General features: G+C 48.9%; 1 protein-coding gene across 1 annotated transcript in view; it reads left to right on the top strand.

The window, feature by feature from the left end:
- The first annotated feature begins 824 nt into the window (after positions 1-824).
- The window catches only part of LINGO2 (leucine rich repeat and Ig domain containing 2), a 1,164,902-nt gene continuing 1,159,726 nt past the window's right edge, over positions 825-6,000 (top strand). Inside the window, exon 1 of the mRNA XM_087444704.1 lies at positions 825-1,784. The gene's annotated coding sequence lies outside the window, so the exon portion shown is untranslated. The remainder of the gene's footprint in view (positions 1,785-6,000) is intronic.

Here is a 6,000-nt window from a genome sequence, read left to right as displayed (position 1 = left end):
GAGATTCGCGAAGCCCTGGAGTGAAAAAAACCCGCAGCAATCCTCAGCCCGGCCAGCACCTGGGAAGGCAGAGGAACGCTCTCCAGGTGTAGAGAGCTCGCGGAGTACCAAGGAGACCGATGGTAAAAAAAAAAAAAAAAAAAAAAAAAAAAAAAAAAAAAAAAAAACCCGGAGGGCAAAAGTTAACTTTCCGTGAGCAATTCCAGCATCCCAGTCCGGGTAAGACAAACTCCTGCTGGGAGGCTCCTTCCTGGGGAGCTGTGAAGGAGACTGGAGAGCTTCTGAGAGCCAAGTCTCTCCAGCTTGGGGCTCCCCAGCTGTGCGGCACCCAGTGATCCCTCCTGGCTGTCGAGGGAAGAGAAAGAAGTTGGGACAGAAGCTAGCCAGAGACCTGGACAGCTCTCCTCGTGCAAAACCTTGGAAATGGCTGCTACAGGGGCTGGGTCTCCAGACTTCACATCCCTCCCCTTTCTCCAGCTGAGCCTCACCTGCTACCGTCCAGTTTACAATATAAGCGTAGACAGTAAATTAGCCCAGTTCCAAAAGCTAGGCGTCAAAAATCCCTAGGCAGTTCCTTTCAAAAAGATCTACGCGAGCTTCAGGAGCTCCTGGGGAAAGCGTTGTGAGGGAGTGGGCCGGAAAGGGGGGATGACAGGGAATTGTGTCCAGAAAATGATGTATTGGCTCTTCTATTCGAAGGACCTCGGGGAGCCCCTGAGCTCCCCTGCTAGCTGCTGCAGCCACTTCAAAGCTCTACCATAGAAGAGGTGGAGGTGGCCCTGGAGGGTGGAGATGTGGACAGGGTTAATCTTTAGTCCGGCGACCCCACGCAGGGTGCCAGCAAAGTAACTGGCCTCAAGGAAAGAGCCAGGGAGCAGAGATGCCAGAGAGGGCAGGGCCCCGGGAGGTGGCCGAACGGACTTGAATGCTTGCAACGAGGATTGCCTGCCAGCAGCAATCTACTGACTAGTGAGGAGTGACAGTCTTCCCGTTATCTGCATCCTCGGATCCCCTGCCCTTCCTTGCGCCTCCCGACTTCTCGCTCGCCAGTGGCCTAGGGCCGCGGGCGCGGGGCTGGGCGTGCGCGTGGTGCCGCGCGCGCGCGCGCGGGTGTGTGTGGGTGTGTGTGTGCGTAGCCTGCGCGCCGAGTCCCGGGTCACCGGGACCCAGCCACCCGCCGACTGCCCGGTGTCCCTCCACCTGCAGCCGCCTCCTCGCAGCCTCCTCACCTGGCGCCCAGCCCCGCTTGCCCCACTGCCTCCCCTCAAAGTTTCCTCCGCGCAGACACCTTCGCGAAGGGCTGCCCGGAGAGATGGGTTTCTGAAGCTGTGCCTTGGAGTGGCTCTTCTTGCAGCACCTCTCCGCCTTGTCCCCAGCAGAGAGTAAAAGATTTTCCAAATTAAGGGGAGAAAAGGAGGAGTATTATCAAGAGAAAGAGAGAGGAGCAGCCACAACTGAGAATATCCGCTTCTTTCCTGCCTGATGCCGGGGAATTGATGGCAGGCCTGTGGGTTAAAGGAGAAAATTAAACAGAAAGCCAAGTTGACCGAGGAGGCTTCCAGATGCCGGGAAGGTTGTCCCGGTCTCTGTTTCCACCGGAGTGAAGATTTGGAGGCGCCTCCAGGGCGAGGGCTTGTAAACCGCCACCCGCTCCTGATCCCTTTGGAAGGAAAAGCCGGCAGACTTGAGGCTGAGGGAGTCAAGGAAAAGCTTCTGGACTTGTGGGTGTCGCATCCTTGGCTTTGGATTTTAAGGACATGAAAGAGAATTAACAGCGTCTCAAGGTAAGAGGCAGCAAAAACGTTGCCTGAATCGCCAGGAAGAAGAACTTAAAATAGCGATGTTGGGGATGGGGTGGGGGGTTAAGCCAAGTTAGGATGAGCTCTCCGGGCGTTGCCACGCGATTGCACAACCTGCGCGAACGGCTCGGGGCGGGCTGGTCGGCGAGTACCCGGTGCCGCCGGTGCCCAGGTGGGAGGCAGCAAGCCGAAGGGATTGTCCTGACCTTACACTTTTTGGAACCTATTAGAAACAGGTATCGAGCTGGATCGTGTGTCCAGGCTGATTTACAGCATGGATGTGTTGGTGTGTGTGTGTGTTTCCGGCGAGTTTTTTTTTTTTTTCCATTAGCACCGCAGACCCACCCCCTCGTGGCCATAGAGCGCTGTGGGCACCGGCGAACGCCGCTCGGGCGCGGTAGCAGGGGAGCCCGGAGCAGGTGGGCAGGCGGGGGCGGCGGCGGCATCCGGCCGGCGGACTGCGGGGCGCGCGAAGCCCACGCCGCCGCCTGGCTGGCTCGCTGCAGCGGCGTCGGAGCCCGGGCGCCGCGGGTCGGCTGCGCTTCCTCTCGCCTCCGCTAGAGGCTCCCAGCGGGCGCCGCGGAGCCGGTGGGTGTGGGGGCGCCGGGAGGCGGAGGGCGAGCGCGGGGAGCGAGCGTGCCCGCGGGGCGGCGGAGCGGGCGCGGCAGCGGGAGGCGAGCCCGGCTGGGGTGGGGGACGGGAGCGGGAGTCCCGGCGCGCCTCCCGGCTGCGCGCAGAGCTGCGGGGACGCGGGTCCGAATCCCCGCTGAGCTCCGGAGAGCTGTGCCCCGAGCTGCAGCCACTTCGGGGATGCGATCCTGGCCCGCGCCCTGAGGGCAGTCCCGGGAGGTAACGTCCTCTTTCTCCACCCCACTGTCGCCCCCGATTCTCTGTCAATTCTCAGCCACATCCCCAAGGTGAGAGGGAGTGGAGGGTGCGGGTGTGTAGGGTCTATAACGGTGTCTTTCAGTCTTGCTCCGTGGAGCTCCGTGGAATGTATATTGGAACTCACCCCTCATTTCGTCCGCCTCCCCTGAATATTTGCCTGCTTTAAGGGAAGTTTTCTGCAGAGAGTGCCGGGTGGCTGGTCTTTGGGCCGGGCTGCTCCGAGGTGAGTGAGGGGACCCGCTGTGCTCCCCTGAGCCGCAGTGGACTGGAGTGCGCGACTCCAGGGGTGGGGTGTGGTGGAGAAAAGAGTACCACACCCTCTTCTTGTCCTCCCCTTTCCTTTTCACCTGATGGTGAAGTCGCACCATCTAGCATTTTACTGATTTCTTTTCCCAAGAGGTTGGCTCGGAGAACAGAGCAAAGCTGCTGAAAGACTTGGAGAGGGAGAGGGAGAGATAAGGATGAGAAGGAAGTCATGGCCAGAACATCAAGGGGAGGAAGGAGGGTGAAGTTAAGCTTGTGTGTAGGGGGTCCGGGGGTGGGGGGCTGGAAATGGCCTTGGAGTTCAGATCATTTGATGAAGTCTGATTCATTTCACATTTCACACTGTCTTTGGCATAATCCTTGCTCAAGCCACTAGCACAAATCATTTCTTCTAGGTATGCCTTGGGCACGGTGGGCACTGAATATGTTTCATGATTGTGTTCAGCCAAAAAAAAAAAAAAAAGAGTGGGTATTGTGTGTGCTTGGCGTGATTACACCGTGTCTGTCAGGCAGCTGGCAATCTATGTATTTTTCAGTGTGCTATGTTGTGTTTGTGCATACCATATGTGGTCATTTTACTCTCAGTCATGCAATTTCAGAGTCCTCGAAAGGTTCTTAACAAACAGACTTGTGATATTAAACCTCCTGCAGAATAATACTGAAGGAAGACAAAAAATATGAGGGGGGCATGGAATATTCTAGGAATACTGAATAAAAGCTGAGATCCAGCATTGGATCTGTGAAATAGATCTGTGAAATATTGGGCCACATACTGCAAGAGTAAAAGATATTTTTCAGAAATGAGAAGCAGTGGTTAACATTTTAAAAGAAGGAGATGTTCCTCAGTGTACTATCACCATCATCCAGGAGTGTGCATTACTTCCAATACAGTTAGAGTATAAGGCAGAAAAAATGAAGCATGTCCTGCTGAAAACCAGTAAAATGTTTTGTGAGATACTGTCAGGTATTTCACATTAAGAATTTAAATGGAGTGGGTTGCCGGTGGATGATGACTGAAGTGGTTTGGTTATCATTTATGTGTAAGAGCATCTATTTCTTTGATTAAGGTGAATATGTAAGTTAATATTATATAATAAGTGTAATTCAGTGGAAGTAGAAGCAACCCAGTTTACTGATGTTTTTCATTCCAGAATAACACATAGCATGATCTCAAGGAAGATTTATATAAAGTTTGTCGTTCATGTATTACATTGGATAGAGCTCTGTGTAGAAGACAAGAATAAATATCTTCTTGAAATCTCCAAAATGATGGCTTATGTTCTTAAAATACACTGTTTTAGAAATTTTATTATGTGACAAAATAATGGGTACTTACCTAAATATAGTTATCTGCATGTAGAGACACAAATTATTTATTTGTTGAATTGAATTAACTAAGACAAATACATCAGGTCTCAATTTTCTTTCTGAAAAACACCTCTGAAACCAGAGGAAGCTCTACTAGTATTGAGAATCTGTGTATATGATGCATAAGAGATATTATGTTTCTTGACAGTTAATTGAATGAAACTAGTGAGGCTGGTTTGTAACCTCAAATTCAGTTTTGGGACGCCATCTCCAAAGATTTTTTTCTCTCTAATAAACGTGATCTTAAAAGAGACCAAACATTGAAATGCCGTGGACTTGAAAACCATGTGAGTCGTCTGAAACTCCGTGTCAAGAGGAAGTGATAGGATGTTGTCACAAATTAATTGGCTTGATGCTCCAATTAAAAACTGATTATTATCTGGCTCTGGTAGTCATTATGGTTGATTTCATTTGGTCTCCAGATATTCTGTGAAAGGACTCTAGGTGGAAATGTTTTCCTGTAGTACAGGAGAGGAGGTCACTGTATGCAAAAAGGCTTGTCAGTTTCTGATTCTCCACTTTGGTTGCATTTTATCCATAAGGCAGGATGCTAGATTAGAAAAAACATCATTTTTCTGAATTTACATGAATACTTCCCTCTTTGTTATAGCCCTCAACCTCTGGGTACTCCATTTGTAATTTTGATGAGGAGATATGTCACCAAACCCCTTCCGTTTATGGTCAAGGGGCTACTTTGGTGTTAAGAACTTTAAGAACTGTTTAATCATGGAAAATCATATTTCCTGAAAGAAAATCAACTGAGCTTAAAAAAGATGTTTGATAAGGAAATGAAGGAGAATAGAAGAGACAGGTTAAATACCAGACTAAAGGTTTACCCCTCTAACTGCATCCTTCTCTATGATTTCTTTTTTCAGCAATCATTTTTTGGTTATGGTTTAAAAAAATCTTTTCCTGTTATTTACTTATTTCCTTCCTTCCTTCCTTCCATCTGCCTCTCCCTCCTCCCCTCCCTCCTTTCTTTCATTGTTTCATTCTCTCTCTCTTTTGATTAGAATATTTCCTTCAGAAAGAAATCCATGCCAATTTATAGTTATTTTACAGTTATCAGTGCATAATTTATTTTTAAATGGGAAATAGTTTTAAAATATTGTTTCATTTATTTTTAAATTTTATACAGAATAAACCCACTAGAAGGTAGGGTTGTTTCTTGAGGGAGTACAAATCGTCAGTTGATGGTTATCTCTTACATTGTAGATGGCTCTTGTGTCTCGTTGCAACTCCACAGGCTTCTGTTTCCTGGAAGCATACAAGCATGAGCACTTGTCACTGGAGATGGATGGACTGCCTTGAAACATGGTGTGTGTGTGCTTTGAGTGACTTATTTCCATGTAGTTAATACTCTCTCCATGAACATCATGGCCAATGTAATCAAATGTGAAATGTTCATATTAAGCAAATAGTTGAGCCACACTTGTCAGTGTTTACCTGTTCAGAAACTAGTCCATTTTAGGAAATCCTTAACTCCATGTAAGTCTTTAGTAAATGTGAGTAATTTTTTTTAAGTGTCACTCAACAAGTATAATTGCTAAATGGTTCGTAAATGTCCTCAGAGAGAAAATCTAGTGTCCAAAAGTCTCCCAAGAGAAACTAATTCAGTGCCACCAGGAGGCAGCATGCATAGGTAGAAAAATCACTGGATTTGGTTTCAGAAGACTTGAAT

This window comes from Ceratotherium simum, chromosome 20, assembly GCF_057802395.1.
Source record: "Ceratotherium simum simum isolate JZ-2026a chromosome 20, ASM5780239v1, whole genome shotgun sequence".
NCBI lineage: Eukaryota > Metazoa > Chordata > Mammalia > Perissodactyla > Rhinocerotidae > Ceratotherium > Ceratotherium simum.
Note: the sequence above shows the minus strand (reverse complement) of the source record. Positions and strands in the feature narration are given on the sequence as shown.